Consider the following 24,668-nt stretch of genomic DNA (forward strand, 5'->3'; position numbering starts at 1 on the left):
CTTTACTAGAAGATAAGTCTCACATGAATTACCTAAGGTTCTACCTTACTGAAGAGTGTAGACCTTAAGCTTTTTTTCTTTTCTTAATATAGCAGGTTAAGCTTTTTCACACACACAAATAAAGGTAACCATGTGAGGTGATGGATGTGTTAACTAACTTAATTGTTGGAATCCTTTCACAATGTATATGTATCAAATCATTATGTTCTACACTTTAAATATATTACCATTTATTTGTCAATTATACCTCAATAAAGCTGGAAAAAATTAAATTAAATTTTAACCACATTCTTAAAAAAATACAAGGGTAAGAAATTAAGAGAAGATGTAAGCTACCAAAATAAAAAATAAAAGAGGGGACAATGTTATGAATCCCACAGATATTAAAAATTATAAGGGAATATTATGAACAAATTTATGCCAATAAATCAGACAACTTAAAGGAAACAAACACGTTCCCAGGAAGACAAAAATTACCAAACCTACTCAAGAAGAAATACAAAATCTAGACAGAACTATAATAGATAGAAAAATTTAAATAAAAATCTTCCCACAGTGAAAAGTCCAAGCCCAGACGGTTTCACTGGTGAATGCTATCAAATATTTAAAAGAAGAATTAATACTAATCCTTCACAACTCTTTCAGAAAAAGAGTAGAAACACTTCCAACTCATTTTGTGAGGCTAGTATTACTCTGATATAAAAGCCAAAGATACCACATGAAAAGAAAACTACAGAACAACCCTCGTGATCATAGATACAAAAATCTTTAACAAAATATTAGCAAACCATATTTGGTAACATATTAAGAGGATTACAAACCATGATCAAGTAGAATTTATCAGGAATTCAAGACTAGTTTAACATCCAAAAACCAATGTAATATATTAACAGACAAAAACCTGATAATCTCAATAGATGCAGAAAAAGCATTTGACAAAATCAAACACCTATTCATAATAAAAACTCTCAACAAATTAGGAAAAGAAGTAAACTTCCTCGACCTAAAAAACCTATGGTGAACATTATACTTAAATGGTGAAGGAATAAATGCTTTTTCCCCAACGTTGGAAATAAGGACGTTAGCTCCTGCTTCTTATATTAAGCATTGTACTGGTCCAAGCCAGTGCAAGAAGGCAAGAAAAAGAGAAAAACTGAATAAAGATTAAAAAGGAAAAAGTAATACTGTTTTTATTTGTAATTAATAATTAACTGAGTAGAAAACCCTAATGAATCTAGCAAAAAAAAAAAAAAGCTACCAAAACAAATAAATATGTTTAGCAACGTCACAGGATACAAGGTCAATATATAAAAACCAACTCTATTTCTCTATACTAGGAATGAACAATCCAAAAGTAAAATTAAGAAAACAACTCCAACTACAACAGCATCAAAAAAGAATAAAATATTTAAGAATAAATTTAATGGAAGAAGCGTAAGATTTGTACCCTGAAAACTACAACTCATTGCTGAGAGAAATTTTTTAAACTCTAAATAAATAAAGATCTAAATGAAAAGATCTAAATAAATAAATGTTCATGGATTAGAAGACTTAATGTTGTTAAGATGATAAGCTGCCCCTAAAATTTAATATTAAGATCTGCAAAAGATCTAGAATAGCCAAAATTATTCTGAAAAAGAAGCAAATGGTTGGAGGACTTGGATTACCCAATTTCAAAACTTACTATAAAGCTCTAGTAATTGAGACAGTCCAGCATATGAATAGGCATATAGATCAGTGAAAGAGAATCGAGAGTCCAGAAGTATGCCCCTATATTTGTGGTCAACTGATTCTCAGCTAAGGTGTCTAGAAGTTTCAATGTGGTAAGAACAGTCTTTTCAACAACTGGTGCTGGTACAACTACATAACCCCATGCAAAGCAATGAACTTAGATCCTTACTTAACACCACATACAAAGATTAACTCAAAACAGCTCCTAGACTTAATAGAAGAACTAAAACTTCTGAAAAAATATACAGGGGAAAGTCTTTGTGTCTTGGGTTAGAAAAGTATTCTAAGACATGATAACAAAAGCACAAGATACAGAAGAAAAAAAACAGATAAGTTATATTTTATTAAAAATAAAAACTTCAGCACATTAAGGAAAACACAACTAAGTAAATGATAAGCCAGAGACTGGCAGAAAATGTTTCCAAAGCGTGTATCTGATGCAGGACTTGAACATATAATTCAGAATATATATTCAGGATCAGAATATATAATGAGCTTTTATAAATTAGTAAGAAAACAAGCCAATTTAAAAATGGGCAAAAGACTTGAAAAGTCATTTCACCAAAAAGAACATACAAATGGCTAATAAACATGTGAAAATGTGCTCAACATCAATGTCATTAGGAAAACGTGAATTAAAATCACAATAAGACACTACTACAGGGACTTCCCTGATGGTGCAATGGTTAAGAATCCACCTGCTAATGCAGGGGACACGGGTTAGATCCCTGGTCCAGGAAGATACCACATGCCGTGGAGCAACGAAGTCCTTGTGCCACAACTACTGAGCCTGTGCTCTAGAGCCCATGAGCCACAACTACTGAGCCCACAAGCCACAACTACTGAAGCCTGTGCGCCTAGAGCCCGTGCTCCGCAACAAGAGAAGCAACCGTGATAAGAAGCCCACGCACTGCAACGAAGACCAAACACAGCCAAAAATTAATAAATTAATTTAAAAAAAAAAGATACTACTACACACCCACTACAATGGTTACAAACAAAAAAGGTACACAGTACTTAGTGTTGGAAAAACTGGAATCCTCATACATTGTTGGAAATGTATTAATTCTTTCAATTGATGAACACGAATTGTCTCCATTTATTACTTACATCTTTAATTTCTTTAAAAAATGTTTTATAGTTTTCTGAGCGTAAGTTGTGAACTTCTTTTGTTAAATTTATTAAGTATTTTATTCTTTTTGATGCTATTATACATTAAATTGTTTTCTTAATTTCAATCTCAGATTATTCCTGCAAGTATATATAAATACAAATAATTTATGTATACTGATACTGACTTGCTAAGCTTATTTATTAGTTCTAATAGTTTACTCATGGATTCTTCATGATTTTCTGTATACAAAATGATGTTATCTGTAGAGAGTTTTACATATCATACTTCAATAATACTGTTGAAAAGAATGAAATGGCTTAGACTGACTAGTTGCAACAACTAAACAATATTTTTTTTCTAGTGTAAAATAGCAATAGTTACTGAGTCCTAGGACCTTTCTGTTGCTCAAAGCACCTGAGCTTAAAATCAACCTATCTGAAGTCATCACAAAATTAAAATGTCCAGAAACTACTCAAAGGTTTCACAGGTATGCCAACTGATTATCAAGGATCCTAAAGCATAAGTGAACTATACAGATATCTAGGCCAAATGTAGTAAAAATCTGTTACTTAAAAAAAAAAAAAAAAGGTCTGATTATATTAAGAATTAGGCTGGTTGCTTTTCCTTCTGCCACCAGAGTTCATTTGTGAAAATAAAAGATCTGATGATGTGCTCACTTTGGCAGCACATATACTAAAATTGGAACGATACAGAGAAGATTAGCATGCTCCCTGCACAAGGATGACACACAATTTCGTGAAGGGTTCCATATTTTTAAAAATTCTCTAGAAGGGATCAATAGCAGAATAACTGAGGCAGAAGAATGGATAAGTGACCTGAAAGATAAAATAGTGGAAATAACTACTGCAGAGCAGAATAAAGAAAAAAGAATGAAAAGAATTGAGGACGGTCTCAGAGACCTCTGGGACAACATTAAATGCACCAACATTCGAATTATAGGGGTCCCAGAAGAAGAAGACAAAAGGAAAGGGACTGAGAAAATATTTGAAGAGATTATAGTTGAAAACTTCCCAAATATGGGAAAGGAAATAGTTAATCAAGTCCAGGAAGCACAGAGATTCCCATACAGGATAAATCCAAGGAGAAACACGCCAAGACACATATTAATCAAACTATCAAAAATTAAATACAAAGAAAAAATATTAAAAGCAGCAAGGGAAAAACAACAAAAAACATACAAGGGAATCCCCGTAAGGTTAACAGCTGATCTTTCAGCAGAAACTCTGCAAGCCAGAAGGGATTGGGAGAACATATTTAAAGTGATGAAGGAGAAAAACCTACAACCAAGATTACTCTACCCAGCAAGGATCTCATTCAGATTTGACGGAGAAATTAAAACCTTTACAGACAAGCAAAAGCTAAGAGAATTCAGCACCACCAAACCAGCTTCACAACATATGCTAAAGGAACTTCTCTAGGCAGGAAACACAAGAGAAGGAAAACACCTACAATAACAAACCCAAAACAATTAAGAAAACGGTAATAGGAACATACATATTGATAATTACCTTAAATGTAAATGGATTAAATGCTCCAACCAAAAGACACAGACTGGCTGAATGGATACAAAAACAAGACCCGTATATATGCTGTCTACAAGAGACCCACTTCAGACCTAGGGACACATACAGACTGAAAGTGAGGGGATGGAAAAAGATATTCCATGCAAATGGAAATCAAAAGAAAGCTGGAGTAGCAATTCTCATATCAGACAAAATAGACTTTAAAACAAAGACTATTACAAGAGACAAAGAAGGACACTACATAATGATCAAGGGATTGATCCAAGAAGAAGATATAACAATTGTAAATATTTATGCACCCAACATAGGAGCACCTCAATACATAAGGTGAATACTAACAGCCATAAAGGGGAAATCAACAGTAACACAATCATAGCAGGGGACTTTAACACCCTACTTTCACCAATGGACAGATCATCCAAAATGAAAATAAATAAGGAAACACAAGCTTTAAATGATACATTAAACAAGATGGACTTGATATTTATAGGACATTCCACCCAAAAACAACAGAATACACTTTCTTCTCAAGTGCTCATGGAACATTCTCCAGGATAGATCATATCTTGGGTCACAAATCAAGCCTTGGTAAATTTAAGAAAATTGAAATCATATCAAGTATCTTTTCCGACCACAACACTATGAGACTAGATATCAATTACAGGAAAAAATCTGTAAAAAATATAAACACATGGAGGCTAAACAACACACTACTTAATAACCAAGAGATCACTGAAGAAATCAAAGAGGAAATAAAAAAATACCTAGAAACAAATGACAATGAAAACACAACGACCCAAAACCTATGGGATGCAGCTAAAGCAGTTCTAAGAGGGAAGTTTATAGCAATACAATCCTACCTTAAGAAACAAGAAACATCTCAAATAAACAACCTAACCTTACACCTAAAGCAATTAGAGAAAGAAGAAAAGGACTCCAAAGTTAGCAGAAGGAAAGAAATCATAAAGATCAGATCAGAAATATATGAAAAAGAAATGAAGGAAATGATAGCAAAAATCAATAAAACTAAAAGTTGGTTCTTTGAGAAGATAAAATTGATAAACCATTAGCCAGACTCATCAAGAAAAAAAGGGAGAAGACTCAAATCAATAGAATTAGAAATGAAAAAGGGGAAGTAACAACTGACACTGCAGAAATACAAAGGATCATGAGAGATTACTACAAGCAACTATATGCCAATAAAATGGACAACCTGGAAGAAATGGAGAAATTCTTAGAAATGCACAACCTTCCGAGACTGAACCAGGAAGAAATAGAATATATGAACAGACCAATCACAAGCACTGAAATTCAAACTGTGACTAAAAATCTTCCATCAAACAAAAGCCCAGGACCAGATGGCTTCACAGGCGAATTCTATTAAACATTTAGAGAAGAGCTAACACCTATCCTTCTCAAACTCTTCCAAAATATAGCAAGAGTGAGGGACACTCCCAAACTCATTCTACGAGGCCAACATCACCCGGATACCAAAGCCAAACAAAGATGTCACAAAGAAAGAAAACTATAGGCCAATATCACTGATGAACATAGATGCAAAAATCCTCAACAGAATACTAGCAAACAGAATCCAACAGCACATTAAAAGGATCATACACCATGATCAAGTGGGGTTTATCCCGGGAATGCAAGGATTCTTCAATGTATGCAAATCAATCAATGTGATACACCATATTAACAAATTGAAGGAGAAAAACCATATGATCATCTCAACAGATGCAGAGAAAGCTTTCGACAAAATTCAACACCTATTTATGATAAAAACCCTCCAGAAAGTAGGCATAGAGGGAACTTACCTCATTATAGTAAAGGCCATATATGACAAACCCACAGCCAACGTCGTTCTCAATGGTGAAAAACTGAAACCATTTCCACTAAGATCAGAAACAAGACAAGGTTGCCCACTCTCACCACTATTATTCAACATAGTTTTGGAAGTTTTAGCCCCAGCAATCAGAGAAGAAAAAGAAATAAAAGGAATCCAATTGGAAAAGAAGAAGTAAAGCTGTCACTGTTTGCAGATGACATGATACTATACACAGAGAATCTAAATATGCTACCAGAAAACTACTAGAGCTCATCAATGAATTTGGTAAAGTAGCAGGATACAAAATTAATGCACAGAAATCTCTTGCATTCCTATACACTAATGATGAAAAATCTGAAAGGGAAACTAAGGTAACACTCCCATTTACCATTGCAACAAAAAGAATAAAATATCTAGGAATAAACTTACCTAAGGAGACAAAAGACCTGTATGCAGAAAATTATAAGACACTGATGAAAGAAATTAAAGACGGTACAAATAGATGGAGAGATATACCATGTTCTTGGATTGGAAGAATCAACATTAGGAAAATGACTATACTACCCAAAGCAATCTACAGATTCAATGCAATCCCTATCAAAATACCACTGGCATTTTTCACAGAACTACAACAAAACATTTCACAATCTGTATGGAACACAAAAGACCCCGAATAGCCAAAGCAATCTTGAGAAAGAAAAACGGAGCTGGAGGAATCAGCCTCCCTGACTTCAGAGTATACTACAAAGCTACAGTAATCAAGACAGTATGGTACTGGCACAAAAACAGAAATATAGATCAAGGGAACAGGATAGAAAGCCCAGAGATAAATGCACTCATATATGGTCACCTTATCTTTGACAAAGGAGGCAAGAATATACAATGGAGAAAAGAGAGCCTCTTCAATAAGTGGTGCTGGGAAAACTGGACAGCTACATGTAAAAGAGTGAAATTAGAACACTCCCTAACACCATACATAAAAATAAACTCAAAATGGATTAAAGACCTAAATGTAAGGCCAGACACTATAAAACTCTTAGAGGAAAACATAGGCAGGACCCTCTATGACATAAATCACAGCAAGATCCTTTTTGACCCGTCTCCTAAAGAAATGGAAATAAAAACAAAAATAAACAAATGGGACCTAATGAAACTTAAAAGCTTTTGCACAGCAAAGGAAACCATAAACAAGAGGAAAAGACAACCCTAAAAATGGGAGAAAATATTTGCAAATGAAGCAAATGACAAAGGATTAATCTCCAAAATTTACAAGCAGCTCATGCAGCTCAATAGCAAAAAAGCAAACAACCCAATCCAAAAATGGGCAGAAGACCTAAATAGACATTTCTCCAAAGAAGATATACAGATTGCCAACAAACACATGAAAGGATGCTTAACATCACTAATCATTAGAGAAATGCAAATCAAAACTACAATGAGATATCATCTCACACCAGTCAGAATGGCCATCATCAAAAAATGTACAAACAATATATGCTGGAGAGGGTGTGGAGAAAAGGGAACCCTCTTGCACTGTTGGTGGGAATGTAAATTGATACAGCCACTATGGAGAACAGTATGGAGGTTTCTTAAAAAACTAAAAATAGAACTACCATATGACCCAGCAATCCCACTACTGGGCATATACCCTGAGAAAACCATAATTCAAAAAGAGTCAGGTACCACAATGTTCATTGCAGCTCTATTACAATAGTCAGGACATGGAAGCAACCTAAGTGTCCATCAACAGATGAATGGATAAAGAAGATGTGGCACATACATACAATGGAATATTACTCAGCCATAAAAATAAATGAAATTGAGTTATTTGTAGTGAGGTGGATGGACCTAGAGTCTGTCATACAGAGTGAAGTAAGTCAGAAAGAGAAAAACAAATACTGTATGGTAACAGATATATATGGAATCTAAGAGAAAAAAAAACAAAGTTCATGAAGAACCTAGGGGCAAGACGGGAATAAAGACACAGACCTACTAGAAAATGGACTTGAGGATATGGGGAGGGGCAAGGGTAAGCTGTCAGAAAGTGAGAGAGTGGCATGGACATATATACACTACCAAACGTAAAATAGATAACTAGTGGGAAGCAGCCACATAGCACAGGGAGGTTAGCTCGGTGCTTTGTGATCACCTAGAGGGGTGGGATAGGGAGGGTGGGAGGGAGGGAGACGCAAGAGGGAAGAGATATGGGAACATATGTATATGTATAACTGATTCACTTTGTTATAAAGCAGAAACTAACACACCATTGTAAAGCAATTATAATCCAATAGAGATGTTAAAAAAAAAAAAAGAAAAAAAATACACTTTAGTTATAAATGAGATTTTGTTTAAGGCCTTTTACAGATACTGAGATACCTATTTTTTTGGTTTGTTTTCTGTGATGTAATATTTTATGTTACATCAATTTGTGTTAATGTTGAAGTGTACTCATATTCACCTCCTTGGTAATGTATTGTTATCATTATTTTATTTTGCCATTGTATGTGTTTTGCTAAGATTTTATTTGGGACGCTTGTATCTATATTCATTCAAAAGGCCAGGTCAGGTGTTTCTATTATGATTAAGCTGGCTTTCTAAAAGGACACGAGAAATTCTATATTTTTTCTGTGCTGTGCAAGAGTATAAATAATTAATATGAGAGTAATATAAAAATTATCCATAAAGCAATTCAGATCTGGAGTCCTAATGCGGAAGGATATTCATCAACAATTCTAAAAAATCCTGGTTGTTATATTTAGATTTTCTACTATTTCTTGAGTCAGTAATTATTCCTTAAAATCATTCATGAGAATTTAGATCAATATAGTAAAGTGAGCATGCTCATTACCTTATGGGGAGGAAAATAAAGGAAAAAGTGTAACAGGTATAACAAGTAGATCAGAAATGTTGCAGAATGCATGAAAGCAAGACAGAAGAATAGAGCAGATATAGGGAGCCAAGTGCTACCCAACATGCTGTAGGGCAGCGGTCCCCAACCTTTTTGGCACCAGGGACCGGTTTTGTGGAAGACAATTTTTCCACAGATCGGGGCGGGGGGGGGGGTGGTTGGGAGGAGATGGTTCAGGCGGTAATGTGAGCGATGGGGAGCGGCAGATGAAGCTTCACTTGCACGGCCCAGGGGTTGGGGACCCCTGCTGTAGGAGACGCTGTCGCAGAGATGAGCGTGGTCCCGTGTAGTCCCAATGCCATAGTCAACAGGTGGGTATAAAAAGTGGAGGAGTAACTCCTCAGGGTGATGAAGTGGGAAGCAGTGCTCAACCTCCTCCCTCTGCCCCTCCCCCCCACACTGCTTGCAGTGTGGCCCAGCAGTGGGAAGCCCTCAGAGGTTCTGGTTCACAAGGCGCCAGCCCACCCCACCCGGTAACCCTATCGTTGACCAAACTACACAGAAAAGCATAGGCAGAGAAACAGAGGGTCTTACAAGCCTTGCAAAATATGAATTCGCTGTTTTTGTAGGTTAGAAAATAGTCAGACATCAGTAATAACATTTGGTTAACCTGCTTTGAACCACCAGGAAAGATCGATACTTAATTGCATTAAAAGAAGGAACAATATCCACAGGTAAAATTGCAAAAAGAAGAAACAAAAACAGCAAAAAACACTTTTCAATAAGTAAAATAAATATTGTCAGTGATGATCAAGAAGACCATTGCATTCACAGAAAAGAATCAACTCGACTTCTGCCTTAAGATTGAAATTTCTTCACAGAAAATCTCTTTGCCAATACCTAAAGAAATGAGTAAAAATTAAGAAACAAGCTACCTCTCTCCCATTACAAAACGTATCAGGAAGGAAGGAAGGAAGGAAGGAAGGAAGGAAGGAAGGAAGGAAGGAAGGAAGGGAGGGAGGGAGGGAGGAAGGAAAGAAAAAGAGAGGAGACCTAATTCAATTTGAGCAGAGCTGGGGATAAACTTGACTGCTCCTATGTCTGTTTCAATCCCTAGAAACCATTCTGGTGAAGAGACATAAACCTGAGAAATTTTACTAATACTCCCAAGTCTGGAGAGATGAAAACTGAGGAGGCAGCTTTATCTTTTGACTTTTCTGATCAGTAAGTAATAGAAATTACTGGGGAGCAGTGAAAGCATGAGATATATTGCTGGGTGGCCTCATCCAATTGCCAGAGTAAAAACACTGATGATAGAAAAGATTTTCAAGAATAAGCAAAAAAAAAAAAAAATCTAAAAGAGTAATGTGAAAAGTATATTGGTGTTGACTTTTAGGAAGGTGAGTTGCCACCCTCTATCAAACTAGAAATGATATATCCTTCCAGGAATTTATGCTAAAGAAATACTTGCACTTGTGCCCAAAGATGCAGAGATGATCAATTTCCATGTTGTTGATAACAGCAAAGTTGCTAACATCCTAAATGTCCATCAACAGAGACGTGGTTAAGTAATTTAAAAGGCTACCTTCCCAAGGAACACGGTGAAGCTGTAAAATTGGCTGAGTTAGATCCACATGTCAACACTAGATTTACCATCAACTCATTTGCTTAAGTGAAAAAGGAAGTTCCAGAGCAGCATGGATAATATTATCTCACAGGTAGATTTTCCCACATGACACCGAAGACATAAATACACACATATGTAAATGCCTCAGTGGGGGAAAACAATGAACACTCAACCCTTGGCGGTGGTTATCTTTAAGAAGAAGAGTTCAAGAGATATGGAAAGGGGGATTTCTTGGTTTTGCTGTACTTAATTGTTTGATTTCTTTCTATGACAATATGCTCATGTTTCACTTGTATAATATTTGCTTAATAAACATAAAACATGCTAAAAAAAAAAAAAAAAAGATCTGATGATCACATCACTCCCCCAAACTACCTACAGAATAAAGTCCAAACACCTCAGCACAGTGTTCAAGGTCCTCTACAGATTGGTCCCATCCAGCTTTCCAGTCTCATTTCCAGGACATGCTGTGCTCTACGTTTGCCTGGTTACTGAACAAGAATGGACTTTCCAGGTCTGTACCTATGTTCACACCACCATTAGGTTTAGAGCGATGAACAACATGTAAATCTGACTCGAGTCAAAGACAACTGGGAAATTTGTTTGAGAAAAGGTATTATACCTTGAAAATTTGAACATCAAAAATGCTGTTAGCTTTGACCTGCTGCTCAAACGCTTGGCAGTAGCTTCACGCTGGCACTTTCACTGATACCTAATGATCTCAATCAGCTCTTAAGTGGAACTAACTGAAGTGATCTATGTGAGATCCTGAAGGATTTTGTTTCTCCTGATCTAGCTTTTTGTTACTTGAATTAATCATCAGAGCTACTCTTCATTTTTCTGAGAAATCACTTTCAAAATCCAGCTATATTGTGGTTGATGGCTCCAGTTTAATGATACATTAGATTTGTGACAAAGTGTCACTTCTAGTACATTATAATTATGAGCTTAACCAATAGATCTATGCACTTAAAACAGTTTCTAGGTAGAGATCATTAAATTCTGTGCTGGGCACGTTGCTCTCGGTTAAGTGGATCCAGTTATCCTAATTTGACACCCACTCATACCAGCCAAGTGAGCTGTGAGCAGGCACATTTAAGTTTTCTTTTGAAACTCTGCTTTGAAATTTTCAAGATTTGTTTTAAAAATTTGTTTCTTTTTCATAATCTTTCTTTGAAGACAGATTAGTTTTAGAACTTCTTTCAAAATCTTCTCAACTCCTTCAGAAGTTAAGAAAGTATCTTGGGGAAAATGTCTCTTTTGCTGCCTCCACATTTCCTTGTGTAAAGGAATTACTTTGTATTCCCCAAGAACATCCACAGCAGCATTATTCAGAATTCAGTGTTCAGAACTGAGTCAGATTTACATGGTGCTTATTGCTCTAAACATAACAGCGATGTGAACACAAGTACGGTTCCACAGAGTATTTCTTTGCAGAAACAATCATATTTGGAAGATTGTGGAGATTGGCCATGCTTATCAGCATGTTGAAGACTCACAGCAATTTTGTAGGAGAAAAACCGGTTCAGTTTGTTAACCTAGCATTTCTCATTCTTATTTGATCATGAAATCCCTTTTCCCCCAAACAGTAATCCAGTTTGAGCAATACTGAATAATACTACACTAAATGATACGTGAGCTGGTACCTAGCAGAGAGATCCTTTACAAGAGCCCCTGCCTGAAAACCTCCAGTCATTGTTCAACTGCTTCGGTAGATAATCTATTTCATATTTTTTAATTTAAAAATCAAAATGCGATAATAAGCTTGTTATAAAAGTTATTTATACATTACATAAATATACAAAGTATAAGAATCAAAGTTTCACTTTTCATCATCTCCAAAATACCACTGTTAAAAGTCTGGTGCATGTTCTTCCAAATATTTTCCTTTTCATGATACACTTATACATACACATAAGTATGAGAATGAAATTATACCAAACATGTTGCTTTCCAAACTGCTGTATGATATAATGTATCTCTAAGAGCTTCCCATTAGTATATATAAACAGACCTGAATATTCTCAATTGCTGCATATTATTCTAAAATACAAATACATCACAATTTTATTCATCATTTCTTTATGTTGCTTACATTTATGCTGTTTAATTAATTAATTAAGGCTCCTATGGGCAATGTTTCTTAAACTTTCCTATACATGTATCTTTGTGTACAGGTATACACATTTCTGTAAGACAAATTCCTAAAAGCGAAAATGTCAAGCCAAAGGTTTGTAAATGTGAAAGCTGAGAGATGAAGGTTATTTTGGCTTCAGTTTTAGGACAAAGGGCCAAATACATTTCTGGGTCCACCACTTTATTAAAATACCCCAGACAACAAATAGGACAAGAAAGAGGAACACAAACTCCATTTTGGACGAAACTGAGTGATATCTGTAATCCCAACCCAAAATATATGAAAAAAGAAGGGAGAGAGAAGAGAAGTAAATTAATTAACGGAGCAAAGTCAATCTAAGTGCCTCCAGAGGGACACACTGACGAGACTCAAACCAACCGACCTTGAGGAACTGGCAGCACTTCAGGAGACAGGGATGATGTGGGGGTAGAGGACTTAAGAGCTTTTAAATTTCCAATTCACCCCTGAAGATGGGAGGTTTACACTCAGGAGAAACTAAATCAGAGAGGCTGTGGGCTCAGAGGAGACCATCAGAGGGATTAAGACCACATACTAAAAACATGGAACTGCCTATCTCCCTCCTCAACAGGTTCCAGTAGGTTGGCAACCAGGTAGGCTTACTATCACTAGGTAGAAGACTGAAGCGTCCCTCTCTGAATAAACTGAGCAGAAGCAGAGAAGACTCAGAAATACTGCTATCCAGTGAGGTCCCAGCAACAGTTATAGAAAAAAATTGGCTACCCAATTATTCTATAATAAAGCTCAGCAGTTAAAAAGCTTTACCCCCAAAATGGAAAACAGGGTATTTACACAATCTCAAGGTGTAACATCTAAAATATTTATTAATTACAAAGAGAAAAATTATAACTTCCCAATGGAGAAATCTGGCAGAAACCACCATAACCACATGATCAAGTTGACATTACCAAATAATAAGACATATTGATATCATGTACCCCTGATTTGGATGTATTGAAAAGGGCACATCAATTCTGTAGTATTTGTCCCCAAAAAAGTCCATACCTTAATGTAATCATGAGAAAACACCAGACAAATGCAAACTGAGAACATTATACAAAATACCTGACCAATACTTTTTGAAAGTGTCAAGGGTAGGACAGACGAGGAAAGACTGAAGACCATTTGCAGACTGAAGGAGACCAAGGAGATGTGACAACTAAATGTAATATGCAATCCAAAAGTGGATTTGGAACAGAAAAAGGGCATTAGTGGAAGAACTGGTGAAATCAGAACAAACTTTGTAGTTTGGTTAATAGTTAACCGATGTCAATTTCTTAGTTTTGTTTACAGTATCAAAGTTATACAAGATGTTACAGTATCACAGTTATATAAGATGTTAACATTAGATGAAGTTGGTGAAGACTATATTATAAGAACTCTGCACAATCTTTGTAACATTTTTGTAATTCTAAAGTTACTTCAAAATAAAGTTTTAAAAAAGGCCCATTTATATAAACAAAGCTTTCAACACTTTTTAAAATATAATACTTTCAAATATGAATGAATTTCCAAAGACTACTTTGACAAGTATTTGGGGGTAGTTCTCTTATTTGATCAAATTTCCCCAGTTTTTTCTTCTGTTCCCTTTATAATATGGTTCCAGAACCTTTTTATAAACTCTCAAAACAAAGTTGCCAAAACATATACAAAGATACTATCATTTTTGTTCTTGTAATAAAAATTAAGAAAGCTTCCTGGCATCCATATCACACTGATGAAATCTACAGAGCCAGCAGTAACCTAAAAGCCATATGATTTCTCATATGTGGTACTAAGAAGAATTTCACTATCCTATACTGCAATTATGTAATTATTTAAAATTAATTATATACTGCTTGTACAGAGCTATATGAAAAGAATGTTCTGTGTAGAGCTGTGTTAATAGTGATTATATTAGCATTAACTTACATGAACCTTTAGGCACAGTTCAACAAGATAGTTGAAAAGAGAAATTTATATTTGTTAGCATCATTGCTTTTCCTTAATTCTGGCAAACTTCTGCTCCTCCAAGGGTTATTTCAGATATCATATTTTTCCATACTAGAATTTCCATTTAGTTCTTTTTTACATTTCCATTTCTTTACTGAACTACCATTTGTTTCCTCACTATGTTCATATTTTCCTTTATATCTTTGAACACATTTATAATAGCTGCTTTAAAATTCCTTGTCTGCTAAGTTCATCATGCCTTCCATTTCTGGGTTTGTTTTCTACTGACTGACTTTTCTCCAGATTGTGGTTCACATTTCATTTTCCTTTTCTTTTTGGCCACTAATTTTGATTATATGCTAGACATTGTGTATGCTACCTGTTGGTTGTTTGACTTCTGTCATTTTCTTAAGTAGAGTGTTGAACTTTGTTCTGGCAGGCAGTTAACCCAACTTGTTCCTTTCAAGGTGCGTTTTAAACTGTTAGGATGGTTCTACAGTAGCCTTGAACCTAGAGCTGTATTAGCCCTATTCTTAAAATACAGCCTTTCTATAGTATCTGCTGAATACCTGGTGTGTTTTATGAGACCTCTCTCTACTCTAGTTGAACAGAATGTGAATATTTCTCACCTCTGTGTATGCTCCAGTAATTTTTCAGCTTTCCAGCAGCTGTTCTTTCCTTAGTAGGTGTTCTTTGTCTGGACTGTGGAGAGTTTTGCTCTGTTTATGTGCAGCTTAGTATTTAGTAAAAGACCCAAGGGGAACCCTATACAGTTTTCTTGAGCTTCTTTGCACATCTTTCTTCTCTCCAGCAGCCTGCCCCACAAATTCCACTACCTTTCTAGCCCTAAACTCTGTTCTCTGTCTCCTTAGCTCACTGAGACTGCTAAGCTGCCTGCTCCCCTCTCCCAACCCTGTACTCCAGTCTGGAAAGTGCTTCCAGGAAGAAAGCTGGGGGTCATCTCTTAAGGATTATGGTCCTGCATATTTTCAAATGTCTAGAAACATTTATTTCATTTATTTTGTCCAATTTTCTAGTAGTTTACATGAGGAGGGCCAGTCCAATACTGGTTACTCTGGAATGCATACTCAGAAAAGTATAACTTCCAAGTACTTTTAAAATATTAAAATAATACCCTTACAAAGAATTGTAATTAAAAAAACCCATTGTATTAAAAGCATTTCTAAGCTCTGATCATTATAGGAAACATTTATGTATTTTTACATTAATTGTTGTATTCATTTGTTTCCTTTGCAGGAACTAATATCTACTACACATTCAATAAATATTTGCTCAGTGACTGAATAAATAAAAACTAAGGAAACACTTAAGAACAAAAATATGTAATTGTGGGGATATGAAGGACTTTAAAATATACGTTTACATCATAAAGAAAACTTCTGAAGCTGAATTTCTAAAGAGGACTTATTTAATTTACGTGAAAATAAAAACTTTTAACTACAGAAAGCTAGGCAGTTTCCCCTAACATTCTAATCTAAGTAATTCTCTTATTAGCCAAAAAAAGCCAAAATGATGTTTTGTGTGTATATAAGTAAACATATGCTATTCAACTTGCAAATTAATCTCAAATTATTTTTCTCTAATTGGTAAAAGTTTCACCCAACTTCTTTGCTTTATCAAATAAAAGTTACATGTATTCAACACTCAATTTCACAAGATAGGTCTTCAAGCTTTCTTATTAGTAAGTAGTTTTGAATTCATATAACGTTCTAGAATTCCAACTCCATTACACCATAAGCACAGTAGTTGGCCCAGGATAGGGTTAATGAAGTACTCAAAGGTTGTGCTAATGAAGCCCAACCTGCACTCTGGATTCCTGAACAAAAGGAAAATTGTTCTATGGCTACAGGAAATACTTCTCATCCCAGTCAGGTTCCTGGGAGTGGATGAAGGAGTGACCAGGATGAAAAGTATCACCACCTCAAGAGCAAAACCAACAAACAGCTGTCCTAATGATGCATGAGGCACTGGATTCTTGTAAAAATGCAGTTCATAATTTCTGAATTTTTCAATAATTCTTTTTCTTCCGCCTCTTGTCTTACCTTATACATTAAGTCTGGTCTCCAAAAAAAATTAAAAAAAAAAATGACAGTGAAAGCATCCTGGCATTTCAGATAGTAACTATAAGGTAATGTCACCATAGTACCATTGGGCCAAAGAGATAAGCTATTTTTATAATTGCCGTTGGAAAGTCAATCAAAATTGCCATAAGTGCTTGTCCCATTCTGAAATTATCATAAAAATATATGTATGAATGTTCAAGTATCACAGTGTTCATCCTTAAAATTTCTCTACTGGGTCCTACTTCACAATTCTAACAGAGAAGTTCATTTTCCCCCACTGTAGATACCTCAAACAAAGCAATCAAAAAATCTTGAAAGCATAGAAAAACAACGAGAGTCCAATAAAAAAACAATCTGTTCCTTCAGATTAAAAACATCCAAATGAAGCATTTACACGCAATGGGGAAATGACAATTATATGAGACTATTAATCACAACACTTTATTAAAAATAAAAACACTAACACAATGTGAAAAGAGCTGCAAATTATTTGCTCCTGAGAGTAATCTGTCACATAAAGGAGTCATTGAAAAATATGTGGCAGTTATAATGAGTTCAAGGCTGTATACTGGTTGTTCCCAATGGTATCTCTCAACAGATTAGGCATATTTCATGAAAGCTCATTAGTGAGAAGCATAAGAAAAAGATTTCTCCCCCCTTCTCAAACTAATACAATTCATTGTTATTTTCAAATTTAAAATATAATAATATTGAATTAAAGAAAGCTAAAGCAAAGGAGTAATGCTACACCACGGTGGTGATTTAGGCTCAGCATCCTCTTGTACTGTCACAATCTGATTTATAAACACCTGCTTTCAAGAGACTCATAAAGAAATAGCTGTAGCTCCGCTACCTATTGCCCTATCCCATTCTGCTGGATGCCCCCACGTGGGAGTTAGTGTTAAGAATCTTAAGATTTTTATAGATTCTAAAGGTTCAAAGTACAGCTTTAGAAAATAGAGGCAGATTTTAGTTGAAAGTAAGGAATAATTTTTTAAACATAAAATTCTATTCAACAGTAGAATGGGACGGATGTCTTGTGAGAAAGAATTCCCTATCACTGGAAAATAGTTAAGGGTGACTGTAAAAACAATCACTGTATAGGTAAAATTTGTAACTCTAAAATTCTATGAATTTCTGAAACAGTAAAAAATGGTCTTCCCAATAAATCTCAAGGATTCTATGCTTAACACATCACTTGTTTGAAATGGCACAAATCTGATTGTTATGTACTATTAAAAAGATACTTTATAATCAAATTGCTTTGTGAAATTGTGACATGAATTTAAGAATTGACAAATATATACTATTCTCCTTCTGGGTTTATTGTGACAGAGACTGATTTATTTGATGCCTACTTTTGATCTATGAATCATGTTCCATATTATGATTCATATTATTTAACTTCTAGAAGCAGAAATCAAAAGGTTTATTTCACATGCAAACAACTTCCAAATATCTTGAATCTCCTTTATATATTTACGCAAATTCAGATACCTTTATCCATACCGGTATAATGAGGAGCCTCTAATTAATTCTAAAACTATTTGTCATTTCCCGAATATTCATAAATATTAATCCCAACAGCAGGATTAAAGTGGATATGCTCATGATCCCTACTCATATTAAATAAAATCCACACAAATACTTATAAGTCAACAACCCTGATGTAGAAATTGATTTGAAAGGATCCATTTATAAATTAAAGACACAAATTGAACTGAATAAATACACATTATTTATTAATAATATTTACCAAAATGGTACATATCAGGCAATGCTGGGAATCATAAAGATAAATGACACAAATGATAGAAGACACAAATCCTTTTCCCAGCGATCTTACAGTTTAGTAGAGAAGAAATTGTATGCATCAAATGACTATATTATATATAAAGTAGGAAGTAGACAGTGCTAGGAAGGAGATCAAACAAATGTAAAATGAGGTAAAAAGTAAGATCTATTTTTGCTGGAATATTGTCAATAGCACTGCAGCTGAGGTGGCATTTAAAACTGGATCTTAAAAAATATACAGGATTTGGTCCTGCTAGAGGGAATTTTATCTTATGAACAAAGCAACTTAAGTGATAAAGTATAAGGTAAGTAAGGAACTGAACTTAATTGAGCTTGGTGGGGTAGAAGCTATACGTCCACAGAATTACCAGTGTTTAAATGGATCTGTCAGTCAGAAAGGCTAGGCTCATATCCTGGTTCTCACACATATATTAAATGTGTTATCCTAGGCAGGTTATTCTGTGGTTTTTAAACTTCATTTTTCTTAAGTATACATACAAATAATAACAACGTCCACTTTACTGTGTTGATGTAAGGATTAAAAGAGATAATATATTAAAAGCATTTAGCATGTTCCCTGGCACAGAGTAAGTGTTCAATTCATATTAACTTACTATTATCAGTAGTAATAATTGACCTATTTTGTTAATTGAAAGTGAATGATATTGGAACAAGTTGAGCTGAACACACATATCTACCTTCCCTTCCAACCAAAATCCCTTGAAATTACAGAAAAAACTACTTGAATAAGAAAATATGCCATCCTTAAAATTAAAATGTTGAGGAATTCTTAAAAGATATAAAGTGGTTTGGTGAAAACAAAAGAATAGAGAAAATCTACAGCCAAACCTCACAGAGGAGAAAATAATTTTCAAACGAGCATGAAAGAGTAAGACCAGACATGTTCCATAGATTAAAGACATGAGAAAGCACGTGGGTAATTAAGTAAAAAACTATCTTTGAAATACCTTGGCCAGATATGTTTTCTCTTCTGCTCATACCAAGCCACATATTGCCTTGGTTTTACCCTTGATCTAAAATGTTAAAACCCCTTCCCCAAAAAGAGTACTTGGGAGAAACTTTTATGAATAGACTCTACATAGGTCAACAACAGGCAGACAAGGATAAAGATAAATACGTATAGAAAGCTAAAGCATCTGGAAATAACACAATAAAAGAAGTTTACAAAACTCAAGAAGTAATAATCAAGGGAACAGAATAAATCAGGAAACAGGAGAAAACTTCAAAAGATGTTAAAGATTTGAATACCATAAAACAAGAATAAGTCATTATTTTAAGAACTTTTAGATATCTTAGAAAATAAAAATAAATGCAGGAGAGATGTCTGGTTTTGGTTCTGGCATGTAAAGAGCTTGAAAGTCATCATTCCTGTCCTTACAACACGAAAAAGCTGGGGAAACTTACAATGAATGACTTTTCTTGGATTTTCCGAGATTACAAGGCAAACTGCTGCCCCCAAATCTGGTGAGACAGGTGCATCCAATGACATACAGCAACCAAGATCTGCTTACAAGAATCAGAAGCCACTGGAGCCATAAACTGGTAGGAACACTTAAACGGTAATTCTGATGAACTGCTGGAGGTTGAGAGGAGACTAGTGTCAGAATAAGAAATTCCTAAGGGCCACAGTCTTAGTATTTTTATGGGCTTTCCCTATAGGAACTCTACCAGGTTCTCACCAGGAGGATGAAAAAAAGATCCCCTCCTGTCTCAGGCAGGGGCTGTGAAGGAGTAACCAACCATTGTGAAACATGCTGAGAGCCTTTTCCATAACAAAAGCCTACTTTCCAGAGGAAAAGATTTTGCTGGAGAACAATTCTGAAAGCTTTATTCCAGTTGGAGGAAAGGAAGTCCTACCCCCTCCAACTTCTTCTAGCTTTCCTATTTCACCTAAGGGGAGAGGGGGGAAATACAACAACCGACAGTCAACACGGGACAGAGCTTCCATGTAGACTGGGAACACTATAGGCAGGGAAGGAAGCAAGGAGGAAAAAGCTATACCACTAGAGAAACACCTGTGAAAGTCACAGCCATGAGACACAGGCCCACTTAAAACCTGAGACTTAACCAAAAGATTATAAAATAATGGTCCTCCTTCTCCACAGCATAACATCACACAAATGAGGCTCAGGTATTAACAGTGGATTATAGGTGAAAGAACTGCAAGAAACGCTCTCTCTGAGGAACAGAAAATAGGAAAGTTTCAAAGTCAAGAGTAGAAGCCCAAAAAAAAAACCAAGTACACCTCGGAATTTGAAGTGTGTTATCTGTAGCTACAACAAACATTAAACACAACTCAACTCCTAACTAGATTAACATAAATTCTCACACTAAAGGCCTATTCACCTTAGTTCCCATTACCTGATACAAAATGCCCAACTTTCAGCAAGAAATTACAAGACATGCCAAAAGACAAGGAAAAAACCCACAGTCTGAAGAAACAAAACAACCCTCAGAACAACAGACACAGATATTGGAATTACTGGGTAGGGAATTTGAAATAATGTTGACTAATACACTAAGGGCTCTAATGCATAAAGCAGATAACATAAAAGAACAGATACATACGCAGATAGACAGAGAACTCTAGGCAGATAGATAGAACTCTAAGAATCAAAAGGAAATGCTACAAATAAAAAACAGTAACAGAAAAGAATGCCTTCAACAGGCCCATCAGTAGACTTGATATGGTTGAGGAAAGAACCAGTCAACTTGAAGATAGGTCGAAGAAAACTTCCCAAACTGAAATGAAAAGAGAAAAAACCAAAACAAACAAACAAAAAATCCAGAAACTGTAAGGTAGTATCAAAAAGTATAACATATGGCTAATTGAAATGCCAGAGGAGAAGAAAGAGAGAATGGAGCAGAAGAAATATTTAAATAATGCCCAAGAACTTTCCAAAAACTAATGACAAACACGAAACCACAGATCCAGGAGGCTCAGAGAAACCAAATAAGATAAATATTTTTAAAATTCATACCTAAAACACATATTCAAACTGCTGAAAACCATGGAGAAAGAGAAATTCTTGAAAGAAGTCAGAGGAGGAAAAAAAAAATCACCTTACCTGCAGAGAAACAATAAAAATTACAATGAACTTCTTGTCAGAAACCACATGAGAGAGTAAAATGAAATATTTAGTGTTGAAAGAAAAAAAATAACCACCAACCTTGAATTCTATATCCAGCAAAACTATCCTTCAAAAGTAAAGGAGAAAGAAACACTTTGTCAGCAAACAAAAATAGAGAACTCATTGCCATCTGACCTGCCCTGAAAGAGATGTTAAAAGAAAGTCTTCAGGAGGAAGAAAAATGAAATAGGCCAGAAACTTGGGTCTACATAAAGAAAGGAACAGTGTGAGAGAAGGAATAAATGGAGGTAAGATAAAAATCTTTTATTTTTCTTGATTGATTTAAAAGCTAACTATTTGCTTAGAGCAATAATATGGGTAAGTGAAATGAATGACTACAATACACAAGGGATGGGAAGGAGGAATTGGGAATACTGTTACAAAATACTTGTAGTACAAGTGAAGTGTTAATAGTGTTATTTGAAGATGGACTTAAATTAGTTTAAAATGTTTATTGTAAAATCTAGGGCAACCACTAAAAAAATATTAAAAGAAGTAAAACTGACACACAAAGAAAGGAGATGAAATAGAATCATATAAAATACTCAAAACCATAAAAGGCAGAGAAAAGAGAGGGGAAAGAAACAAAAATGCAATGAATAGTAAGAAAACAGAAACACAGTAGATATTACTCTGACCACAGTAATAATCATATTAAATGTAAATAATCTAAATACATCTGTTAAATGACAGGCTGTCAGAATGGATTTTAAAAAAAACAAGACACACAACTACATGTTGTCTACAAGAAACTCACTTTAAACAAACAAATTCAGATAGATTAAAAGTAAAGAGACAACTACCTCACACCCATCAGAATGGCTACTATAAAATGACAACAACAACAAAACAGAAAGTAACAAAGTATTGGTAAGGATGTAGAGAAAATGGAACCCTTGTGCACTGCTGATGAGAATGTAAAATAGTAGAATGGTATAGCTACTGTGGAAAACAGTACAGAGGTTCCTCAAAAAAATTAAAAATAGAATTCAAATGATCCAGCAATTCCACTTCTGGGTATATACCCAAAAGAACTGAAAGTAGGGTCTCAAAGAGATATTTGTACACCCATGTTCACAGCAGCATTATCCACAATAATGAAAATGTGGAAGCAGCCCAAGTGTCCATTGGTGGATGAATAGATAAGCAAAAATGTGGTAAACATGTACCATCGAATATTGCTCAGTCTTTAAAAGGTAGGAAATTCTGACATATGCTACAACATGGATGAAGCTTGAGGACATTATGCTAAGTGAAATAAGGCAGCCACAAAAAAGACAAATATTACGTAAAAATTTCTGTTTGCCAAGGTGAAAAGAGTTCTGGAGATGGACGGTGGTGATGGTTGCATGACAATATGAATGCCAACGAGCTGCGCACTTAAAAATGGTTAAGACAGTAAACGTTATATGTATTTTACCACAATAAAAAATTGGGAAAAAACACTTGCAGAAGATAAGATAGAGACAAGGAAGAAGAGGACAAGAATAGCTAGAACAAAAAACCAAATTCTAGTTTAGGATAATATTCAAGGGATGAAGCAGCCATGAACAGGAAGCAGATTACAAATTCTCTTCTTAAGCACTGTCAAAGGAGGCTGAGTTACAAACATCTTTTTGTTACGGATTAGAACAATGACTTCAAAATTTTGAGTAGGAGGATCCCTTCTTACATAAACATATTTTTGAAGAACTTCATGTGTTAGTGGTTATTGTTTAAATATCTTTTCTTTATAAAACCACATAATTAAAGGTTACAATGAATTCAGTGGAAAAAAAAGTAAAGAGATGGAAAATGATATACAATGCTAACACTAATCAAAAGAAAGCTGGAACAGCTAGCTGTATTAATTTTAGACAAAGTGGACTTCAGAAAAAGGAAGATTGCCAGGGATAAAAAGGGATATTACACAATAATAAGGTTATCAATTCTTCAAGATGACATAACAATCCTAAATGCATATGCTTCCAACAAAAGAGTGCCAAAATATATGAGGCAAAAATTGATAGAACTGCAAGGAGAAATAGATAAATTCACTATTAAAGTTAGAGAGTTTAAACACTCTTCTGTCAGTAAATTATAGATCAAGCAGGAAGAAAATAAGTAAGGATATAAATGATCTGAAGAGCATCATCAATCAACTTGATCTAATTGACATTTATAAAACATTCCAACCAACAGTAGCAGAATGCACATTGTTCTTAAACTTAGATGAAAATTTACCAAGAGAGACAACATCTGGGCCATGAAACACATTTTAACAAATTTAAGAGAATAGAAATCACACAAAGTATGTTCTCTGACCACAATGGGGTTCAACTAGAAATAAGTAACAGAAATAAATGGAAAACCCCCAAATATTTGGAAATAAACACACCTCTAAATAATCCATGGGTCAAAGAGTCATAGGGAAAATGAAAAAAATACTTTGAGTTGAATGAAAATACAACTTATACAAATTTCTGGGAGGCAACAAAAGTACTGAGGGAAATTTATAGCATTAATGCACATATTAGAAAAAGAAAAAACATCTACAATCTATAACCTAAGTTTCCACCTCAGGAAACTAGAGAAAGAAGAGTAAATTAAACCTAAAACAAGCGGAAGAAAGGAAATAATACAAATTAGAGCAGCAAGTAATGAAAATGAAAACAGCAAAACAACAGAAAAAGTAAGACTAAAAGCTGCATATTTGAAAATATCAGTAAATCAAGGAACCTCTAGCCAGGTGCCAAGAAAACAAAGCTGCAAATCACTGATAATGGATATGAAAGAGGGGCCATCACTACTGATCTCATAGGCATTAAAAGGATAATAAGGGAATACAGATCTTCCTCGACTTACAATGGGGTTATGTCC

At 34.9% G+C, this 24,668-nt stretch overlaps 1 protein-coding gene and 1 non-coding gene across 6 annotated transcripts in view; one reads left to right on the forward strand and one right to left on the reverse strand.

The window, feature by feature from the left end:
• Positions 1-24,668, reverse strand: part of NEO1 (neogenin 1) — a 250,724-nt gene that overhangs the window by 66,376 nt on the left and 159,680 nt on the right. The window lies entirely within an intron of this gene.
• Positions 3,515-3,621, forward strand: LOC132361842 (U6 spliceosomal RNA). Its single transcript, XR_009502108.1, has one exon. It is a non-coding gene; the product is annotated as a U6 spliceosomal RNA (small nuclear RNA).

This window comes from Balaenoptera ricei, chromosome 2, assembly GCF_028023285.1.
Source record: "Balaenoptera ricei isolate mBalRic1 chromosome 2, mBalRic1.hap2, whole genome shotgun sequence".
NCBI lineage: Eukaryota > Metazoa > Chordata > Mammalia > Artiodactyla > Balaenopteridae > Balaenoptera > Balaenoptera ricei.